Source organism: Trematomus bernacchii, unplaced genomic scaffold (assembly GCF_902827165.1).
Source record: "Trematomus bernacchii unplaced genomic scaffold, fTreBer1.1, whole genome shotgun sequence".
In the NCBI taxonomy this organism is placed as follows: Eukaryota; Metazoa; Chordata; class Actinopteri; order Perciformes; family Nototheniidae; genus Trematomus; species Trematomus bernacchii.
In genome coordinates this window covers 233,868-257,463 of record NW_022987672.1, presented here as the reverse complement: position 1 = coordinate 257,463, position 23,596 = coordinate 233,868, and the positions used below count along the sequence as shown (strand labels likewise).

Below are 23,596 nucleotides of genomic sequence, written 5' to 3'. Positions count from 1 at the left end.
GTGTTATAAACAGCTTACTGTCTATGCTCTACAACAGTATACCTGTTCAGAAAACAAATGAACCAGGAAGAGGAATAAGACGCTGCATGTGTTCGGCCTCTTACCTCGTACAGAGCTGGTCTGACTGGCTGTCTGCAGTCCAGCTCTGGTTCTGGATCTTTTTCCACACTGGGGACAGGAGGGGTCTCCTGATGGAGGTCTCTGCTCCCAGTATGAGGTGATGCACTGTCTGCAGAACCAGTGTCCACAGCTGGTAGAGACTGGATCCTTCAGGACGTCCTGACACAGAGCACAGCTGGACAGCTGCTCCTCCACAGGAACACCACTCTTCCTCTTCCCTCTGTGGAGATGAACACATCCTTTACAGCACGTCACATTAGTGGAGCTGATTCTCACCAATGGGCAGAGCGTCACAAACGTCACTCTCAAGACTCTTCTCCTCCAGTAGGACTCAGATGAGGGTGTTGCACTTTTCAACAGTTTAATATATTAGATTATATAAAAACGGAATCCTATTCAGGTCACGTTACAGCAAAAACTCTTACTTTGTTTCTGAGGGTCCAGGTTCATTGAAGTATATAGACAGTGGTTTAGACCCGTTGCTCTTCAGAGACAGACAGCTGGAGACTGAAGATTTGTCCTCTTCCCCATATTTAAAACCACTCATCTTCTTCATCTTACTACGTTTTTTTACTGCGATTATTAAAGAACAGGTTAGACTAGAAAAGGCTTTTCCTGCTGAAAAGGTGGGTGAATGCTGTAAGCTGCGCACATTTGTTGCTGAACTTTGCTGAAATGCAGAGAAAGCTGAATATTTAAATCAAGGTTCAAGGTTCTTTATTGTCAATCTGACATAGCTACAGAGTAATTATGCAGTTGAAAATCTTATGTCACAGGCTTCTCCAACAATGCAACATAATAACATAACATAATAACAATAAGAGCATGAGCAATACAAAAATAATAATAGTTATAAAAATGAAATAAAGTTATGATGTGGAATAGTGCAGTATGAGTCTATATACAAGTTATTGGAATGATATATATATATTAGGTATTAGATACATATAGCTGAATGGTGACTGTAGCTGTATAAACAAGTGACTTTTAGCAATAATGTTTAAAAGATGTGCAATAGTTTAAGTATAGTTGATCAATCTCCACTAATTATGTGTTATCCTGCAATAACTAGCTGATACATTGTAGTAAGGTATGTTGGAGTTGGGAGGGCTGTTAATTTATTACTCAGACCTACTAATTGACCGAACAAAAGCTATTGAGTTCATGTAAGTTTACTGCTTGGCTCAGATCCACCAACTTCTGCAAAATCTCACCTCTATTAACTCCCTGAAGAACCAGGTTCAATTAACTGCTGTTTCAATTCAGACGACCCGCTAAATCTGTTTAAGCGATCCCGAAGGATTTTTGATATCAGTAATGAGATGTGGCCCTACCTAAGTGTGAGTGTGGCAGTTGTGCAATCTTCCCTTTTAAGCAGGAAAGGACAGCGCAGATTTATTTTAAGTTGTCCAAATCCAAAGGGTGGGATCAGTTTATTCGAAGAAAAATGGTCCACACTTGTACAGGGTTTTACCTTCTCTCGTAACAATATGACAATCCTACAAAACATATCATGCTGTGGTCCTATTCTAATATGAAACCTCAATTCACAGTTTTACATGTATTATACTAAAGTGTAACTTTAACTGCCTTCTTCAGTTGTGACTTTTTATTTTTTTTAAATAACCTTTATTTAACCAGATAAAAAAAGCATTGAGATAAAATCTCATTTACAATGCTGACCTGGCCAAGAAGGCAGCAACGTCACACATAAAATACAGAGAACATAACTAAGTAAACAAAAAGACGAAAAAGCAGTCACTACATTGTGCACATTAGGACTGTTAGGTAGCGTGGAAAAGGTAGGACCCAAATGCAGACTACAAAAAGGGTAAAGGTCTATAAACAAAAACGAGCCTTATTACAAAAGCTGATGACAAAAAACATGACTTGAAACAAAACGAAAGCACAAGGAAAAAACATTTACCGAAAAACTGACCGTGACTGACATGGAGGGAGACAGGAAAAACCAATAATGAACCGACAAGGCACACAGGGGAAGACAAGACTAAATACAGAGAGGGGTAATCACAAGACAAGACACAGCTGGGGTAAGGGAGGCAGAAACACAAGGGCAACAGGTGAACACAATCAGACAATCAGACACACCAGGGAAACTAACGACAGGAAGGCAAACACAGGAAGAAGGATCAGAGAAGACACAAGGAGGAAAACATTTCAAAACAAAGGTGGAAAAGGAAAACATAAATTCAAAACCGTAACAAGGACAGTAAGAAAGGTGCACTACTTGTTACTGCAAGAGCAGCTGGTGGTAAGGACTTCAGACAACTTCAATTTAAAACATGCTATTGAGACAAGTGCCATCAGTTTTAGGCTTGATTGAAGGTCATTCCAAGACCAAGGACCATAATAAAAAAGACATATTTTTCCAGCCTCAGTCCGTACAGTAGGAACCTGGAACCGTATCCAGGCACTGGATCTGAGGTTGTAAGAGTCACAAACTGGAGCAAATCTGACACATATGTACAGTGGAAGCTTACCTAAAATGACTTTATACATTAATAAAAAACAATGCTGCATCCTACGCATAGTAAGTGAGGACCATCCAGTAAGGCTATACAGTTTCCAATGATGAGTCCTATAGGGTGCATTTGATATATAACGCAGTGCAGCATGGTAGAGTGGGTCAAGTTTGGCCAAAACAGTGGGACAGGCAAATCTATAAATGGTATCACCGTAGTCCAGCAGGGACAGGAATAAGCCAGAGACCAACCTTTTACGGGATGAAGTTGAAAAACAACATTTAAGTCTGAAAAGGAAGCCAAGAGTGAATTTCAATTTCTTTGTTAGAACTTCAATATGGTGTTTGAAGTTCAGATTACTGTCCAACCAAAAGCCCAGATATGTGTAGGTATCGACAAACTCAACAGAGATGCCATCAAGGGTGTCAATGGAGAGGCAAGAGGACGCTGACTTGGGAGCAAAAAGCATTGCTTTGGTTTTCTTACCGTTCAATAGCAGTTTGGAATCAAGAAGTGCACGCTGCAGCGTGATACAATCTGATTTTAAATTGGAAACGGCCATATCCAGAGAAGGAGCACATGAATATACAATAGTGTCATCAGCATACATATGATAGGTAGAAAATTGCATCTGATTACAAATATTGTTTACATAATAAAAAGAGCAAGGGCCCCAAACTATAGCCCTGTGGAACTCCCTTCTCCAAGGTGACAGGGTCAGAGACAGTACTACCCAACCTGACGCATTGAGTACGGTCGGTTAGATAACTCTGAAACCAGCAAATGGCATTATGACCGAAACGAGACATAACATTAGACATAATGTGGTGATCGACAGTGTCAAATGCTTTGGCTAGGTCAATAAACAATGCAACACAAACAGATTTTTTTATCCAAAGCAGCCTTAATATCATCTAAGACTTTCAGACTGGCAGTCACAGTACTGTGCTTTGATCTGAATCCAGATTACATAGGGTTAAGGATGTTGTGTGAATTTAAAAAAAGTTTTAGCTGAGTAGAAACTAGGGACTCAAGAATCTTTGATAACACAGAACAATTTGAGATAGGACGATAGTTATTCAACTCCGTGGGATCACCAGCTTTCAAGAGGGGCGATACCAGAGCTTGCTTCCACACAGCTGGCAGTGTGTGAGTGGACAGGGAGAGATTACAAATATTAGTTACTGGTTGTGCTATAATCTGAGCTGCAATTTTTAAAAAGAACGGGTCACTGACCTTCAGTTTTTGTGGGAAACTAGAAACCTTCTTGTTCTGAAGTGATTTAATTGTTTTCCAGAATTTGGAATGGTCATTAAAACAATCAGTGGTTAAGCTCAGATAGTAATCAGCTTTAGCTTTTTTAATAAGGGCTGAACATTTATTTCTGAGGACACGAAAAAGAAGCCAGTCATCACTAGTGTTAGACTTTCTAGCCAAGGACCATTGCTTATTTCGATCATGAATGAGATCAGATAGTTCTCTAGTAAACCATGGAGTGTTCCTATTCTTAACTCTGAATTTTCTAAGGGGGGCATTTCTATTAATAATCGATAAAAAGTGATCAATAAAAAATTGGACGGCAACATCGACAGATGGAATTAATGCTATGAAGTGCCATTTAACCTCCGCCAGATCGTGTAGCAAAGCCTGCTCAGAGAAGTATTTGAAGCAGCGCCTGAGCACAATAAGGCCCTTGGCTTTGGGCAACTTAGTGCTCCTAACGCAAGCAATAGTGCAATGGTCACTGATATCATTAGGAAAAACACCAACAGACACATACTTATGAGCTGCATATGTTAGAATGACATCCATAAGGATATCGTTATTGGGTTTGGCAGGGTTTATTCTAGTGGGACAATCAATAAGCTGAGTTAAGTTCAAAGAATCACAAACCTGCTTAAACTGTGAAGATTTATCACTTAACCAGTCCCAATTTAAATCACCCAATAATATGATTTCAGAAGAAAACGTAGACAACAATTCAGTAAGGCTAGTAGTTGCATCCATGATGGCCGATGGAGGCCTATAACAGCCAATAACAGTGAGAGGAGCATTTGCTATAGTTATTTGGACTGCTAGCAACTCAAATTGCCTTGGAATTGAAATTGAGTGAAGGACTGAGCACTGTAGTTTCTCAGCAGTGTATATTGTACATTAAAAGCTAACTTCAACTGCCCTCTTCAGTTGTGACATTAAAAGTATAATTCAACTGCCCTCTTCAGTTGTGACATTAAAAGCTAACTTCAACTGCCCTCTTCAGTTGTGACATTAAAAGTATAACTTCAACTGCCCTCTTCAGTTGTGACATTAAAAGCTAACTTCAACTGCCCTCTTCAGTTGTGACATTAAAAGCTAACTTCAACTGCCCTCTTCAGTTGTGACATTAAAAGCTAACTTCAACTGCCCTCTTCAGTTGTGATATTAAAAGCTAAGTTAAAGGGGACCTATCATGCAAAATGCACTTTTGTACGTCTTTTATACATGAATATGTGTCCCCGGTGTTCCAGGGAACTCACCAAGTGTCAGAAAACACAACCCTCTCTATTTTCCTCCATACCCAAATCTCTAAAAAAGGGGCCGCAACGGATCTGATAAAAACTGATCCAGATTTGAACACTGTCCTGACGTCAGGACAGTGGCGCTACGGCTATTGGGCCAACTCCACCAATCAGGAGGAGACAGCCACGGCCATTGCCGTTTGAAAGCGCTGGAGACGCTGTAGTACATATGCCAGGCCTGTAGATGGTGCTGTTCTCACATAATCTGCCCTTGCAAAAACAGAGCTAAAACATGTCAAATTGAGCAAAATGAGGCATGGCTAAAATGCTTCATCTGTTTGGTATTTTGAAAAAAAAAAAGTATAAATATGCCTTATATATGGATGGTCCTATACTATATTATTCAAATATAGTATGATAGGTCCACTTTAAACTGCCCTCTTCAGCTGTGACATTAAAGGTAGGGTAGGTAAGTTTGAGAAACCGGCTCGAGATCGCTAGAATTTGAAAATACACAACCGGAGAAAATCTGCCACTTCCTTATAGAGCCCCTCCTCCAACACACACGAACGCGCACATGACCAATGAGGGCACGAGATAAGTTTGTGCACAGATGGAAGGCTGACAGGCAGGTAGGCCATCCAGTCATTTTAGTCGGGCTGGCTAAAATGATTGGTCGTACTTTTTACAGTATTACGGCTTCCACAGATGACATTTTTTTATGGATTTTTTGTCAAAGCACTTAAGATATTCATTGCTATCGGGATGTTGAGAGCATTCCATGGAATATAACAAGTGTATCTCGAGCCGGTTTCTCAAACTTACCTCCCCTACCTTTAAAAGCTAACTTCAACTGCCCTCTTCAGTTGTGACATTTAAAATCGTCCGACAGAATTTAGAGGCATCTCCTCATAAATGGCCGGTGATAATAAAAAGCACATTCAAACTTTCATTCAACAAATCACTCAACATTCAACAATTCACTCAAGGCTATATAGTCTAATTCCGACAGAATCCAAAGGAATCTCCTCACAGATCGTCGGTGCTATACATTCAAACCTAGAGTCCGACAACATTTAGAGGCATCTCCTCATAAATGGTCAGTGGGATCTAACAGTTTCAAACTTTCAGTCAACAATTCACTCAGCATTCAACAAATCAATTTGAGAGACCTTACCAAATTTGAGAGAACCTTACAGAGGAGAGAGCTACCAGGGGAAAAACCCCCCTCTCTCGAGTTTGCTCCCTCTCAGCCAGTATTTTTATGCTAAAAACAGGACAGAAAAACCTAAAGACACCTCCTCCATACCCATATTTGTGGAAACTGGGCATGGCCTCTGATGTGCAGGACGGGACATGTCCAGACGTATTCTATGGCTATGGCATAAACACATTTTTGGGGCCTTAGTATTTCTCCAACAAGTCAGGAGCCCCCCCCTGTGCACCGCTGTAAGCGAAGAAACTGTCTCCCCTCTCTTATCAGTGACACGCATAAACTAAAATAGGCCTTAACCTGTTAAGCCCTGAGCCTGTTTTTCAGATCTCAGGCTCGAAAATGACATTCCCAGAACAAATGACCATATCTTCCCTTCTAAAAGGGTTAAATTAATAATATTTTTTCTCAAAGTAATGATAAACCTGTGAGTTGGATGTAGAAAAGTCAGAATCAATATAGATGTTTTTTATTTTAAAGAAAATTCAGATTTTACATAGTAAAAAACTGTAAATTATAGTGTCCGTCCAAAAATTCTTTTTTACTAATAGTGAAAACCACCCTTGGATGATGGGTTAGTAGACTAAAAGCTTTAGGAGTCCAAAGTACAACATATAATAAGTACCCTGTATCAAGATTGATACAAAACAAGTGACATTTGACCTTTTTAGAGAGATTTAGCAAAAAGAAACCACTTCTGGGGTCATTTGGGTGGATTTTCCATATCTCTGGCCCCCCTGCTCAATTTTGATGGTTGACACCTCTTTCTGACCGTTACAGCCAATAGAATCGAAGGGGGAGTCCCCCACACACACACGTTGTGAAGAGAAAAGGTGGGGGCTTTGCGCATGTAATTTTCCATCAGAGTGAACCTATCTCTAGCTTTGACATCTGGAAACGTAAAAGCAGTTTTAATGCTTATGGATTATCAGAAATCATTTCAAAGGGACACAGACACATTAGATTAACCTATGGATTAACATCAGCAGCGTTTTTATCGTTTTAATGCCATTGAAGACCACTTTGGAGAGACTACAGAGCCAAGGTAAAAATGTTAGCATTTTTAGCTACCTAGCGTCGCAAATACGTATAATTCAGTGGTAATGTCGGTGTCGTTAGATTCTGTGTCACCTCACGATGTGAAACGATGTGTTGGATGTGGTGAAAAGATAAATAATAAGGTTTTGTGAGTGATTTTCGGTGCAGTGAGGTGTTAGCATTTTTCGCTCGTTGCTAATTCAGAGGCTCAGTGTTAGCATTGTGGGTTTTCTTTTGAAAAAAAAAAAAAAATGATCAGTTAGATGAGTTTCTTCCCGTTACATGGATATAGAACATTCATAGTTTTATTAAATGAACATGCCCTCAGACACTGTTTCCTGCAAGATGTTGCGGCAGTGCCCCGGTACCGGGGTCTCTCGGGCTTAACAGGTTCAACTTAACTTAACCAACCCCTTGTGTTTTGAATATACTGTGATTATAGAAAAACATAAAATATAATGCATTTTCATTTTGGGTTATACAAGAATATATTTGAGTATATTTGATTATAATTAACTTTCGTTTCAAGTATTCAAGACATTAACATGATGACTGTTGGAATGGAACCGGCAACCTTATAATTGAGAGACCAATGCAGTAACACAGAGCCACAGTCACACCTGGTAATAGGTAGTGTGGCTGGCTGTTTTAAAGGGTACATGAACAGTGGGGGCTTGAATGTGTAGTAAGAAAATAAAGTAAAAACGCTGGGAAAAGCAGCAAAATATTTGAACTGCATGTTTTTGAACTACAACCATTGTTAGGATTATGTTTTAAACAGGACCCAGGCGCAGGCAATGACTGGAGATGTTTAAAAGGTTTATTGTTCTGAGACTCAGGCGGGTTTGGAGACTATGGAGGTCCGGAGTGGAGGTAGGCAGTTCAGGCTGGACTGAGAACAGGGCAGGCAGGTATGGTGAAGGAAGAAGCAGGCAGGTTGGCTGGAAGCTCTGGTGGCCGATGGCTGAGGGATCGTACACTGGTGTAGAAAACAATCTGGCGGTGAGTTGCTGGGAGACTGGAGTAGATATGCTGTGTCTTGATTGGATTGATGAGGGACAGCTGAGTCGGTCGGCCAGGTGAGTGCAATCAGGCTGCTGCCTGCAAGGGAAACCACACCCCCTCCACACACACACACAGGGGAACAAACAGGGACACACAGGGACACAGTTTGGGCCGTGACAGTACCCCCCCCTCAACGGGAGCCTCCAGGCGAACCACCAGGCTTGTCTGGGTGGTCTCTGTGAAAGTCCCGAATGAGAGAGGGACCTAGAATGAGCTTGCGGGACACCCAGCTCCTCTCCTCTGGACCATAACCCTCCCAATCGACCAGATACTGGTACCCACGGCCCCGGCGGCGAATGTCCAACAGCCGCCGGACCGTGTAGGCCGGGTGGTCATCAATAACAAGGGTGGGTGGAGGGGAGATGGCTGGAGGGCACAAAGGGCTGGAAAACACTGGTTTCAACTGGGACACATGAAAGGTAGGGTGAATTCTCATGGAGGGAGGCAGCTTGAGTCTAACAGCAGATGGATTGATTATGCGCTCGATCACATAGGGACCAATGAAGCGTGGTTTCAACTTCTTAGACTCAGCTTGTAAAGAAATATTTTTAGATGAAAGCCAAACTTTCTGACCTGGTTGGAACTGGGGAGCTGCGGTCCGGTAGCGGTTTGCAATATGCCGATTGCGTTCAGCGGAGCGGAGAAGGGCAGAGCGGGCATCCTTCCAGATCCTCCGACAACGACGGAGATGGGCTTGGACAGAGGGAACTGCGATCTCGTCCTCTTGGGCTGGGAACAAAGGGGGTTGATATCCAAGAGAACATTCAAATGGGGACATACCGGTGGCAGCACTAGACAGTGAGTTATGAGCGTATTCAATCCAGGGCAGATGTAAACTCCAGGAGGTGGGATTCCGGGAGGTGACACAGCGAAGTGCAGCTCCAAGGTCCTGATTGGCTCTTTCGGCCTGCCCGTTAGTCTGAGGATGATAGCCTGAGGAGAGACTGACAGATGCTCCAAGTGCTCGACAGAATGCTTTCCATACCTGAGATATGAACTGTGGCCCTCGGTCGGAAACAATGTCTGTTGGAATGCCATGAAGCCGGACCACATGATTGACTAGGAGGTCAGCAGTTCCAGAGGCTGTGGGGAGTTTAGGAAGAGGCACAAAATGAACCGCTTTGGAAAAGCGATCGACAATAGTGAGAATGGTTGAGTTACCCTGTGAAACCGGGAGGCCGGTAACAAAGTCTAGGCCGATGTGACTCCAGGGACGACTAGGGACTGGGAGAGGCTGGAGTAGACCGATAGGAGCCTGGTGTGAAGACTTGCTACGGGCGCAGACAGTGCAGGCCAGCACAAAGGCTCGAGAGTCCGCTTCCATGGAAGGCCACCAGAAGTGTCGTCTCAGGAGGGACAGGGTCCGATTCACACCCGGGTGGCAGGCAAAGCGGGAAGCATGGGTCCATAGGAGAACCTGTGAGCGGACAGAGTCAGGTACAAACAAACGGTTATCTGGACCATTTCCTGGATCTGGCTGGTCTCTCTGTGCATTCCTCACTGAGTTCTCAATCTCCCATGTCACAGCGCCCACCACTCTGGTAGCAGGGATTATGGTGTCAGGAACTATGGGGTCCTGATCCACTGCAAACTGCCGGGACAATGCGTCAGGTTTAAGGTTTTTAGAACCAGGTCGGTAGGTAAGGGTGAAGTTGAACCTGCCAAAAAACAATGCCCAGCGTGCCTGACGGGAGTTTAGTCGTTTGGCAGTTTGTATGTAGACCAGGTTCCTGTGGTCTGTCCACACAATGAATGGATGTTCACAGCCTTCCAGCCAGTGCCTCCATTCTTCCAGCGCAAGCTTTACAGCAAGCAGCTCCCTGTTGCCAACATCATAGTTGCGCTCAGAGGTTGTCAGTCGTCGGGAAAAAAAAGCACAAGGGTGAAGCTTTTGATCGGAGACTGAGCGTTGTGATAGAACAGCCCCCACACCGGTGTTGGATGCATCAACCTCAACAATAAACTGAAGAAATGGGTCAGGATTCATAAGAATAGGAGCCGAGGTGAAACGTCTCTTCAGCTCAGAGAAGGCAGCCTCAGCCTGAGTAGTCCATGAGAAGGGGATTGCTGGGGAGGTGAGTTGGTTGAGAGGACCGGCAACACGACTGTAGTCTCTGATGAACCGGCGATAGAAATTTGCAAAGCCCAAAAAACGTTGGAGCTGCTTCCTGGTGGAAGGTTTGGGCCATTGTGCCACTGCTTGTACCTTCTCTGGGTCTGTTCTCACCTGACCTTGCTCAATGATGTAGCCCAGGAAGTCCACTGAATCCACGTGAAATTTGCATTTCTCTACTTTGACAAACAGCTTGTTCTCGAGGAGCCTTTGTAGAACCTGCTGCACATGTTGAGTGTGTTCCTCCATGGTCTGTGAGAATATCAGAATATCATCCAGATACACAAATACTGAACGGTTCAGGAAGTCACGGAGGACATCGTTCACAAGAGCCTGGAAGACAGCTGGGGCATTAGTGAGTCCAAAGGGCATCACTAGATACTCGAAATGGCCTAGTGGGGTGTTGAACGCGGTCTTCCACTCGTCTCCTTGACGTATGCGGACCAGGTGGTAAGCATTCCTGAGGTCGAGTTTCGAGAAAATGGTGGCCTTCTGTAGGGGTTCGAAGGCTGAATTGATGAGGGGCAGTGGATACTTGTTCTTGATGGTGATGTTGTTAAGGCCCCGGTAGTCAATGCAGGGGCGCAGGGAGCGGTCTTTCTTGGATACAAAGAAGAAGCCTGCTCCGACGGGGGAAGAAGAGGGTCTTATGATGCCAGCAGCGAGTGAGTCTTTGATGTATGTCTCCATGGCCTCACGCTCAGTTCGGGACAAGTTAAACAGGCGACTGGATGGGAGAGATGCCCCAGGAAGAAGATCTATTGTGCAGTCGTAAGGGCGATGAGGGGGCAGAAAAAGGGCTCGCTGCTTGCTGAAAACCTTTCCCAGGCTATGATAAACCGGAGGGACAGCGGACAAGTTGAGTGGCTCCTGCTGAACTGGGGGAATACCGACCTCTGCTGGGGGAATTGCAGACCGCAGGCATGAAGAGTGACAAAAGGTACTCCAACTCCTTACTTGATTCTCCGACCAGTCTATGTGGGGGTTATGCAGTCTTAACCATGGCTGGCCCAGAACTAGGGGTGTGTGAGGGGAGGACATGACGTGGAACTGAATCATTTCATGGTGATTACCGGACAGGACGAGATGTAGGGGTTCGGTGACATGGGTAACGTGTGCCAGGAGCTTCCCATTCAGACCTCGAGCATTGAGAGGAGCTGTCAGAGGTTGAGTTGAGATGCCGGCTGAGGCAACCAGTTGGGCATCCAAAAAGCTCTCATCAGCCCCAGAGTCCAGTAGGACAGGCAGAGAGAGAGACTGTTGGTTTAACAACAGTGTGGCTTCAAGTGGCTTGCGGGTCTGGGGGGTTGAGGAAGAAACAGCCTTGCTCACCAGTATCCCCACCTTTACTGGCGAGCACCCTCTTTTGGGCGCTGGGGGCATGTGTCCACGAAATGACCGGAGTGAGCACAGTAGACACAAAGTCCTTCTCTTATTCTCCGGAGACATTCTTGGGGAGTGAGTCGGGCTCTGCCTAGCTGCATCGGTTCCTCTGAAGACAGGAGAGGAGAAAAGACTTCAGATGGGGCACTGGGACTTGGGAAAGTTTCCGACCCGAATCTTGCGAGAGGAGACGAGACAGGGCGAGAGTGGAGTGACCCAGGAGATCGGCTGGCTCTTTCCCTACGGCGCTCCCTAAGGCGATTATCCAGTCTTATGGCTAGAGAGACCAACTCATCCAAGTTAGCTGATTCGTCCCTCACTGCTAACTCATCCTTAACAGAATCAGTTAGCCCTGTTTGAAAAACCCCTTGAAGCGCTGTGTCATTCCAACCCGCCTCTGCAGCTAAGGTCCTAAATTCCACTGAGTATTCGGCTACACTACGGGAGCCCTGTCGCAGTGAGAGGAGGCGTTTAGTAGCGTCCCTACCGCTGACGGGGTGGTGGAATACTTTCTTCATTTCCTCTGCAAACTCTGGATAAGAATTACAAAGGTTGGACTGACTCTCCCATACAGCTGATGCCCAGGCTAGGGCGCTACCTGCAAGTAAACCTATCATATAACAAATCTTAGCTCTGTCGTTAGCATAAGTAGACGGCTGCTGCTCAAACACAAGAGAACACTGCATTATGAAAGACTTACATGTCCCTAAGGCACCTGCGTACCGCTCTGGAGTGGGAATATTAGGCTCACGTGAAGGGAGAGCGGGCTGGGCTGGAACCGGTGCTAACTCTTGTGTGGGAGCTGGATCTTCAGGAGCAGGCGGAGCAAGATGAGTTGAAACCAGGTTGAGGTGATGTCCCATCTGTGCTACGTTGGCAGCTAGTGATGCAAGGTTATCCATAACCTCTCTGAGCATCTGGTCATGCCGGCCCACGAGGACGCCTTGGTTGGAGAGAGCCTCACGAATTGGGTCCGAGCCTGCTGGGTCCATGGTGGCCAGATTGTTCTGTTAGGATTATGTTTTAAACAGGACCCAGGCGCAGGCAATGACTGGAGATGTTTAAAAGGTTTATTGTTCTGAGACTCAGGCGGGTTTGGAGACTATGGAGGTCCGGAGTGGAGGTAGGCAGTTCAGGCTGGACTGAGAACAGGGCAGGCAGGTATGGTGAAGGAAGAAGCAGGCAGGTTGGCTGGAAGCTCTGGTGGCCGATGGCTGAGGGATCGTACACTGGTGTAGAAAACAATCTGGCGGTGAGTTGCTGGGAGACTGGAGTAGATATGCTGTGTCTTGATTGGATTGATGAGGGACAGCTGAGTCGGTCGGCCAGGTGAGTGCAATCAGGCTGCTGCCTGCAAGGGAAACCACACCCCCTCCACACACACACACAGGGGAACAAACAGGGACACACAGGGACACAGTTTGGGCCGTGACAGTACCCCCCCCTCAACGGGAGCCTCCAGGCGAACCACCAGGCTTGTCTGGGTGGTCTCTGTGAAAGTCCCGAATGAGAGAGGGACCTAGAATGAGCTTGCGGGACACCCAGCTCCTCTCCTCTGGACCATAACCCTCCCAATCGACCAGATACTGGTACCCACGGCCCCGGCGGCGAATGTCCAACAGCCGCCGGACCGTGTAGGCCGGGTGGTCATCAATAACAAGGGTGGGTGGAGGGGAGATGGCTGGAGGGCACAAAGGGCTGGAAAACACTGGTTTCAACTGGGACACATGAAAGGTAGGGTGAATTCTCATGGAGGGAGGCAGCTTGAGTCTAACAGCAGATGGATTGATTATGCGCTCGATCACATAGGGACCAATGAAGCGTGGTTTCAACTTCTTAGACTCAGCTTGTAAAGAAATATTTTTAGATGAAAGCCAAACTTTCTGACCTGGTTGGAACTGGGGAGCTGCGGTCCGGTAGCGGTTTGCAATATGCCGATTGCGTTCAGCGGAGCGGAGAAGGGCAGAGCGGGCATCCTTCCAGATCCTCCGACAACGACGGAGATGGGCTTGGACAGAGGGAACTGCGATCTCGTCCTCTTGGGCTGGGAACAAAGGGGGTTGATATCCAAGAGAACATTCAAATGGGGACATACCGGTGGCAGCACTAGACAGTGAGTTATGAGCGTATTCAATCCAGGGCAGATGTAAACTCCAGGAGGTGGGATTCCGGGAGGTGACACAGCGAAGTGCAGCTCCAAGGTCCTGATTGGCTCTTTCGGCCTGCCCGTTAGTCTGAGGATGATAGCCTGAGGAGAGACTGACAGATGCTCCAAGTGCTCGACAGAATGCTTTCCATACCTGAGATATGAACTGTGGCCCTCGGTCGGAAACAATGTCTGTTGGAATGCCATGAAGCCGGACCACATGATTGACTAGGAGGTCAGCAGTTCCAGAGGCTGTGGGGAGTTTAGGAAGAGGCACAAAATGAACCGCTTTGGAAAAGCGATCGACAATAGTGAGAATGGTTGAGTTACCCTGTGAAACCGGGAGGCCGGTAACAAAGTCTAGGCCGATGTGACTCCAGGGACGACTAGGGACTGGGAGAGGCTGGAGTAGACCGATAGGAGCCTGGTGTGAAGACTTGCTACGGGCGCAGACAGTGCAGGCCAGCACAAAGGCTCGAGAGTCCGCTTCCATGGAAGGCCACCAGAAGTGTCGTCTCAGGAGGGACAGGGTCCGATTCACACCCGGGTGGCAGGCAAAGCGGGAAGCATGGGTCCATAGGAGAACCTGTGAGCGGACAGAGTCAGGTACAAACAAACGGTTATCTGGACCATTTCCTGGATCTGGCTGGTCTCTCTGTGCATTCCTCACTGAGTTCTCAATCTCCCATGTCACAGCGCCCACCACTCTGGTAGCAGGGATTATGGTGTCAGGAACTATGGGGTCCTGATCCACTGCAAACTGCCGGGACAATGCGTCAGGTTTAAGGTTTTTAGAACCAGGTCGGTAGGTAAGGGTGAAGTTGAACCTGCCAAAAAACAATGCCCAGCGTGCCTGACGGGAGTTTAGTCGTTTGGCAGTTTGTATGTAGACCAGGTTCCTGTGGTCTGTCCACACAATGAATGGATGTTCACAGCCTTCCAGCCAGTGCCTCCATTCTTCCAGCGCAAGCTTTACAGCAAGCAGCTCCCTGTTGCCAACATCATAGTTGCGCTCAGAGGTTGTCAGTCGTCGGGAAAAAAAAGCACAAGGGTGAAGCTTTTGATCGGAGACTGAGCGTTGTGATAGAACAGCCCCCACACCGGTGTTGGATGCATCAACCTCAACAATAAACTGAAGAAATGGGTCAGGATTCATAAGAATAGGAGCCGAGGTGAAACGTCTCTTCAGCTCAGAGAAGGCAGCCTCAGCCTGAGTAGTCCATGAGAAGGGGATTGCTGGGGAGGTGAGTTGGTTGAGAGGACCGGCAACACGACTGTAGTCTCTGATGAACCGGCGATAGAAATTTGCAAAGCCCAAAAAACGTTGGAGCTGCTTCCTGGTGGAAGGTTTGGGCCATTGTGCCACTGCTTGTACCTTCTCTGGGTCTGTTCTCACCTGACCTTGCTCAATGATGTAGCCCAGGAAGTCCACTGAATCCACGTGAAATTTGCATTTCTCTACTTTGACAAACAGCTTGTTCTCGAGGAGCCTTTGTAGAACCTGCTGCACATGTTGAGTGTGTTCCTCCATGGTCTGTGAGAATATCAGAATATCATCCAGATACACAAATACTGAACGGTTCAGGAAGTCACGGAGGACATCGTTCACAAGAGCCTGGAAGACAGCTGGGGCATTAGTGAGTCCAAAGGGCATCACTAGATACTCGAAATGGCCTAGTGGGGTGTTGAACGCGGTCTTCCACTCGTCTCCTTGACGTATGCGGACCAGGTGGTAAGCATTCCTGAGGTCGAGTTTCGAGAAAATGGTGGCCTTCTGTAGGGGTTCGAAGGCTGAATTGATGAGGGGCAGTGGATACTTGTTCTTGATGGTGATGTTGTTAAGGCCCCGGTAGTCAATGCAGGGGCGCAGGGAGCGGTCTTTCTTGGATACAAAGAAGAAGCCTGCTCCGACGGGGGAAGAAGAGGGTCTTATGATGCCAGCAGCGAGTGAGTCTTTGATGTATGTCTCCATGGCCTCACGCTCAGTTCGGGACAAGTTAAACAGGCGACTGGATGGGAGAGATGCCCCAGGAAGAAGATCTATTGTGCAGTCGTAAGGGCGATGAGGGGGCAGAAAAAGGGCTCGCTGCTTGCTGAAAACCTCTTCCCAGGCTATGATAAACCGGAGGGACAGCGGACAAGTTGAGTGGCTCCTGCTGAACTGGGGGAATACCGACCTCTGCTGGGGGAATTGCAGACCGCAGGCATGAAGAGTGACAAAAGGTACTCCAACTCCTTACTTGATTCTCCGACCAGTCTATGTGGGGGTTATGCAGTCTTAACCATGGCTGGCCCAGAACTAGGGGTGTGTGAGGGGAGGACATGACGTGGAACTGAATCATTTCATGGTGATTACCGGACAGGACGAGATGTAGGGGTTCGGTGACATGGGTAACGTGTGCCAGGAGCTTCCCATTCAGACCTCGAGCATTGAGAGGAGCTGTCAGAGGTTGAGTTGAGATGCCGGCTGAGGCAACCAGTTGGGCATCCAAAAAGCTCTCATCAGCCCCAGAGTCCAGTAGGACAGGCAGAGAGAGAGACTGTTGGTTTAACAACAGTGTGGCTTCAAGTGGCTTGCGGGTCTGGGGGGTTGAGGAAGAAACAGCCTTGCTCACCAGTATCCCCACCTTTACTGGCGAGCACCCTCTTTTGGGCGCTGGGGGCATGTGTCCACGAAATGACCGGAGTGAGCACAGTAGACACAAAGTCCTTCTCTTATTCTCCGGAGACATTCTTGGGGAGTGAGTCGGGCTCTGCCTAGCTGCATCGGTTCCTCTGAAGACAGGAGAGGAGAAAAGACTTCAGATGGGGCACTGGGACTTGGGAAAGTTTCCGACCCGAATCTTGCGAGAGGAGACGAGACAGGGCGAGAGTGGAGTGACCCAGGAGATCGGCTGGCTCTTTCCCTACGGCGCTCCCTAAGGCGATTATCCAGTCTTATGGCTAGAGAGACCAACTCATCCAAGTTAGCTGATTCGTCCCTCACTGCTAACTCATCCTTAACAGAATCAGTTAGCCCTGTTTGAAAAACCCCTTGAAGCGCTGTGTCATTCCAACCCGCCTCTGCAGCTAAGGTCCTAAATTCCACTGAGTATTCGGCTACACTACGGGAGCCCTGTCGCAGTGAGAGGAGGCGTTTAGTAGCGTCCCTACCGCTGACGGGGGGGGTGGAATACTTTCTTCATTTCCTCTGCAAACTCTGGATAAGAATTACAAAGGTTGGACTGACTCTCCCATACAGCTGATGCCCAGGCTAGGGCGCTACCTGCAAGTAAACCTATCATATAACAAATCTTAGCTCTGTCGTTAGCATAAGTAGACGGCTGCTGCTCAAACACAAGAGAACACTGCATTATGAAAGACTTACATGTCCCTAAGGCACCTGCGTACCGCTCTGGAGTGGGAATATTAGGCTCACGTGAAGGGAGAGCGGGCTGGGCTGGAACCGGTGCTAACTCTTGTGTGGGAGCTGGATCTTCAGGAGCAGGCGGAGCAAGATGAGTTGAAACCAGGTTGAGGTGATGTCCCATCTGTGCTACGTTGGCAGCTAGTGATGCAAGGTTATCCATAACCTCTCTGAGCATCTGGTCATGCCGGCCCACGAGGACGCCTTGGTTGGAGAGAGCCTCACGAATTGGGTCCGAGCCTGCTGGGTCCATGGTGGCCAGATTGTTCTGTTAGGATTATGTTTTAAACAGGACCCAGGCGCAGGCAATGACTGGAGATGTTTAAAAGGTTTATTGTTCTGAGACTCAGGCGGGTTTGGAGACTATGGAGGTCCGGAGTGGAGGTAGGCAGTTCAGGCTGGACTGAGAACAGGGCAGGCAGGTATGGTGAAGGAAGAAGCAGGCAGGTTGGCTGGAAGCTCTGGTGGCCGATGGCTGAGGGATCGTACACTGGTGTAGAAAACAATCTGGCGGTGAGTTGCTGGGAGACTGGAGTAGATATGCTGTGTCTTGATTGGATTGATGAGGGACAGCTGAGTCGGTCGGCCAGGTGAGTGCAATCAGGCTGCTGCCTGCAAGGGAAACCACACCCCCTCCACACACACACAGGGGAACAAACAGGGACACACAGGGACACAGTTTGGGCCGTGACAACCATATGTCCCCAATAATCTGGAAGATATGTGGAACATGTTAAAGTGTGTATGAGGTTTGTTTGCTTGTAGCCTTTATTTAACCAGGTGAAAAATCCCATTGAGATCAACGATCTCTTTTTCAAGAGACCTGCAAATCAGATAGTATAGATCTGTTTCCATCAGATAGTATAGAATAGGCTGAGACAGTGTGCTAAACTCCAGTCTGTGGGTGTTTCTCAATCGCGAGTAAAGCTGCTTCAGAGCCACTATTTCAAGCATACTACGTCATAGAGTGCCGCCGAAGTACTGTTCCAATGTCCAGCATACTTGGAAATCTACCGAGCCCGGCGTACTCCGTTTGGAGAAATATCGAGTGTGCACATGAGTAGACTTCGCGGTCTTAAAATCCCCACAATGCTTTGCGCACGGACCAATTTCCCCAAATCTGTGGCGGAAGATGTAAGGCGGGGCCTTTCATATGACGCACACCTGCACACTTGCTAGCCTGTTCTACTCTTTGTTTTCCGAATGGCAGGAAGTATTCTTGCCTCGCTTCTGAAGCAAGATGCTCGGCAGACATGTGCAACCAAGCAAGCGTACTCGCGATTGAGAAACACCCTCTGTGTCTGTGTCTGAGCTGAGCACCTAATCAGAACACCTGTGTCTGAGTCCAGAGATCAAAGGTTTCTATGGAGATGTGTTCAGTGATCAGTGAAATGAGAGGGTTTCATGTGAAAAGTTTTTGTCACATCCTTGCCCTCAACAGAATTTTTTTTTAAGTTCTATACTTAAATGTTTTTATTTTTCAACCTAAGAGATGTTTTCTTACATTTTCATCAACAAATGATGTCACAGGTTTTTTTTTTTAAAAGGTAGGCAAATTTCAATCTCTCCTCCACTCTGTTTTGAGATCAAAGCACTCTAGACTTAACGAGCGGTGCACACTAATGGTACAATCTGAAGAAGGCCTCTTTACCAAGCTCCAAACTAAGTTAAATATTTCAAAAAGTGTAAAAGATATCAAAAAGCTGAATATGAGTTTAATAGCTGAATGTCTTGTGACCGTTTTAAAGTTGGAATGAAGTCTCTAGCTGAAAGTATGTGGAAGGAGTAGCATTTTGCGCATGGTGTAGCTAAAAGAGGATTTGAAGGTTCCTCCGATTGAGTTACATTGTAAAAATTAAAGTTTAAAAAGCTGAATATTATAAAAAGTATAAAAACAAGTCCAAAACAAGAAAAGTCATAGCAGTCATGTCCCGAAGGAGCTGAACATTTTAATATTTGAATGGTTTCTGTAGCTGAAAGTATGCTGAAGTAGTTAAACGGCAAACATTGGTTGAAATAAGTTGAAGAATAAAGATTTGAAGAACAATAGTCTGTTGCTCAGCATTCACACTAATTATCAGATAAACTGGATCCTCTTCAGGTCAGGTTACAGCAGAAACTCTTACTTTGTGTCTGAGGGTCCAGGTTCATTACTGAAGTTTAGAGGTTGATCTTTAGACCCGTCACTCTTCAGAGACAGACAGCTGGGGACTGGAGACTCTGCTCTCTGTCTGTGGAAACAACACATGTTTTAAACATCATTAGTTCATTCAGAGAGCAGATTTTGACTTCTGTCTGTATGTAGATTATTTACTACTATTACTGGAGAAAGGCCATGTCATGTCTAAGAAACTTATTGTGAAAGTTTATTCTTTATGTTAGTTTTGTCATGTTCTTCTGTCCTGTGCTTTATGTTTTATTTTGAATAGTAATTCTCCCTCTCATGTCAGGCCTCCACGCTCCCCGCCCCTATCTGTCTCCTGCGTCCGTGATTGTTTTCCCCGCCCTGATTGTTTCCACCTGTTCCCCTTACCCTGTGTATATATTGTGCTAGTTCCCTCCTGTCCATTGTCGGTTCGTTTCCTCATTCAGGACTTTGAGCAAGCTTACTCCACAGACGTGATACGTACCTCTAAAGCTTCAGATCATTGTCATTGTTTTTTCCTCGAAAAAGAGTTATTGTTTTCCCTGTTTTTGTTACTGTGTCAATTCCAGTAAAGTCTTTATTTTGAACCTCTCCTGAGTCTGAGTTTGAGTCGTGCATTTGAGTTCATGCCTCAGAGTTCACTCCTTGACAGGCCATGAGCGTGAAAACAGAAAAAAGAGAATGTCGAAAAGCTGAACGCAGGTGGTGAAAAACAAATCTCCAGGTTCACTTTGAAATCTATAAAGAGAGACTTGGCCTTTATAATTTGGAATTGAAAAACGCACGACAGTCTTTCTTCTCTGACATTATTACCAAAAACAAAAACAACGCACGTGCCTTGTTTGCTACCGTCGACAGACTAACTAACCCCCCAGTGTCAGTAGCCTCTGAATTTCTATCCACCAGGGCGTGCAATGATTTTGCCTTCTTCACTGACAAAATTCAGAAAATTAGACAAGCAGTCAGTGCCTCTGTATCAAGTACAGCAAATGTGTTGTCCCTATGTCCACCTAATATCAATTCAGACATCATGACACAATTCCATCAGATTAATGATAAAAACCTAGAGGACATTATTCAAATTCTGAAATCCTCCTCCTGCTGTCTTATTCCAACAGGATTTTTCAAAGATGTTTTTCATTGCATGGCCTCAGATCTACTTCATATAGTAAACAAATCTCTTCACTCAGGTATTTTTCCACAGGCCCTGAAAACTGCAGTCATTAAACCGCTCTTGAAAAAGAATAATCTAGATGCTTCAGTAATGAAAAATTACAGGCCAATATCAAACCTGCCATTTCTAGGTAAAATCATTGAAAAAGTTGTTTTTCAACAGTTGAGTAACTTCTTGCATTTAAATAACTGTTTCGATGTGTTTCAGTCAGGCTTTCGTCCAAACCACAGCACTGAGACTGCTCTTGTAAAGGTCTTCAATGACATCCACTTAAACACAGACAGTGGCAGAACTTCAGTGTTAGTATTATTAGATCTCAGTGCTGCGTTTGACACTGTTGACCACAACATATTACTAGACCGACTGGAAAACTGGGTGGGACTTTCGGAAACAGTTCTAAATTGGTTTGAATCCTACTTAAAGGACAGAAACAACTTTGTTTCTATAGGTAAATACACATCTGAGTTGACAAATATGACATGTGGGGTACCTCAAGGCTCCATCTTGGGGCCTCTTCTCTTTAACGTCTACATGCTACCACTGGCTCAGATAATGAAGAACAACAAAATAAGTTACCATAGCTATGCAGTTGACACACAAATGTACCTAACAATTTCACCAGGAGACTATGCTCCAATTCAAACACTGAGTAAGTGCATTGAACAAATCAATGACTGGATGTGTCAGAACTTTCTCCAATTAAACAAAGATAAAACTGAGGTAATGGTTTTTGGAGCCTCCTATCACCTAAAGAATATATCTCGGATTAAAAGGCTAATGTCACAGCAGGATTTGGAAAAACGTGTCCATGCTTTTATCTTCAGTAGACTCGACTACTGCAATGGTGTCTTCACAGGTCTCACTAAAAAATCTATTAGAAAGCTGCAGCTAATTCAGAACGCCGCTGCTCGAGTCCTCACTGACACTAAGAAAGTGGATCACATCACTCCTGTTCTGAAGTCTTTACACTGGCTTCCTGTGTGTCAAATAATTGACAAATACTTGCAATACATTGCAAAATACTGCTTGAATGGTATAGGCCCTAAATACATTTCTGACCTACTGCTAAATTATGAACCATCCAGATCTCTCAGGTCTTCAGGGACTGGTCAGCTTTCTGTCCCAAGAGTCAGAACTAAACATGGTAAAGCATCGTTCAGTTATTATGCTCCAAACATCTGGAACAAACTCCCAGAAACCTGCAGGTCCGCTGCAACTCTTACTACTTTTAAATCCAGGCTGAAGACTTTTCTTTTTGCCGCTGCATTTAATTGATATATTCACATCTTAAACTGCACTGTAACTTTTATCCATGTATTTTTTTATTCATGTATTTTTTATTCATGTATTTTTTCTTTTAATGTTTCTTTTATTATCTTTGCTTTTTAATGACTGTTTTTAAATGCCATTTTCTTAATGTCTTTCATTTTTGTAAAGCACTTTGAATTGCCTTGTGTTGAAAGGTGCTATATAAATAAACTTGCCTTGCCTTGCCTTGCCTTGCCTTGCCTTGCCTTGCCTTACTATCGCTGATGACGCCAGGGATCAAGAGTTTAAACTTTGTTACTGTACTGTTACTAAGTTTCTTTACTGCGATCATTAAAGAACAGGTTAGATTATCAGATAACATAAAAACTGAATCCTCTTCAGGTCAGGGTACAGCAGAAACTCTTACTTTGTGTCTGAGGGTCCAGGTTCATTACTGAAGGTTAGAGGTTCCGGCATAGACCAGTCACTCTTCAGAGACAGACAGCTGGGGACTGGAGACTCTGCTCTCTGTCTGTGGAAACAACACATGTTTTAAACATCATTAGTTCATTCAGAGAGCACATTTTGACTTCTGTCTGTATGTAGATTATTTACTATCGCTGATGACGCCAGGGATCAAGAGTTTAAACTTTGTTACTGTACTGTTACTAAGTTTCTTTACTGCGATCATTAAAGAACAGGTTAGATTATCAGATAACATACAAACTGGATCCTCTTCAGGTCAGGTTACAGCAGAAACTCTTACTTTGTGTCTGAGGGTCCAGGTTCATTACTGAAGGTTAGAGGTTCCGGCATAGACCAGTCACTCTTCAGAGACAGACAGCTGGAGACTGAAGATGTGTCCTCTTCCTCATCTTTAAAACCACTCATCTTCTCCAGTCTGAGAGATAAACCAGTAACACTGAAGACACACACATACACACACACATTATAATAACACACTTGTTTAAATTTAAAGAGAGAGAGAGAGAGAGAGAGAGAGAGAGAGAGAGAGAAAGAGAGAGAGAGAGAGGGGGTGGCGCGTGCATGTGTGTGTGCATGGTAGTGCGAGTGAGAGCGAGTGAGAGAGAGTGAGCGAGCGGTCGACGGTATGTGTTTTTGAAGTGAACGAAACAGCAGCAAAATAGGTCTGTCGTGTGTCTTCAAAGTTAGACCTGTAACAAAGACCTTAATAAATGCAACGGCCTCCAAAAGAAGAGCTCGCCTGTCTGCCTTATTGAAAAGTGGATTATTGAACCCGAAGTGTGTTGCTTCGGCCCTGGAAGACTGCAGAGAGTGTTAGTGCAATTAATGGCTCACCAACCTTAAATGTAAACAGAGAGAGAGATCAATAAAACACAAACACAGATATGGTTGAGATTAATTATTATTCAGTTGCGCAACAACAATAATAACTAGAGAATGCAATTCCTGAAGAAATTGCTAGTGGGAATGCTTTATGCTGAAAAGCTGACGCTGAACTGCTATGCTGAAAAATAATGTGTAAGAAGAAAGTGAAGAATTTAGATTGAAATGATACATGAACACTGGGGGCTTGAATGT

At 45.4% G+C, this 23,596-nt stretch overlaps 1 long non-coding RNA gene across 1 annotated transcript; it reads right to left on the bottom strand.

Annotated features, from left to right (window-relative positions):
* Positions 1-302: 302 nt before the first annotated feature.
* LOC117487484 lies at positions 303-22,832 on the bottom strand. Its single transcript, XR_004556371.1, has 3 exons — positions 22,800-22,832; positions 19,592-19,696; positions 303-340 (listed from the first exon to the last, which is right to left on the bottom strand). It is a non-coding gene; the product is annotated as an uncharacterized LOC117487484 (long non-coding RNA).
* Positions 22,833-23,596: the final 764 nt, after the last annotated feature.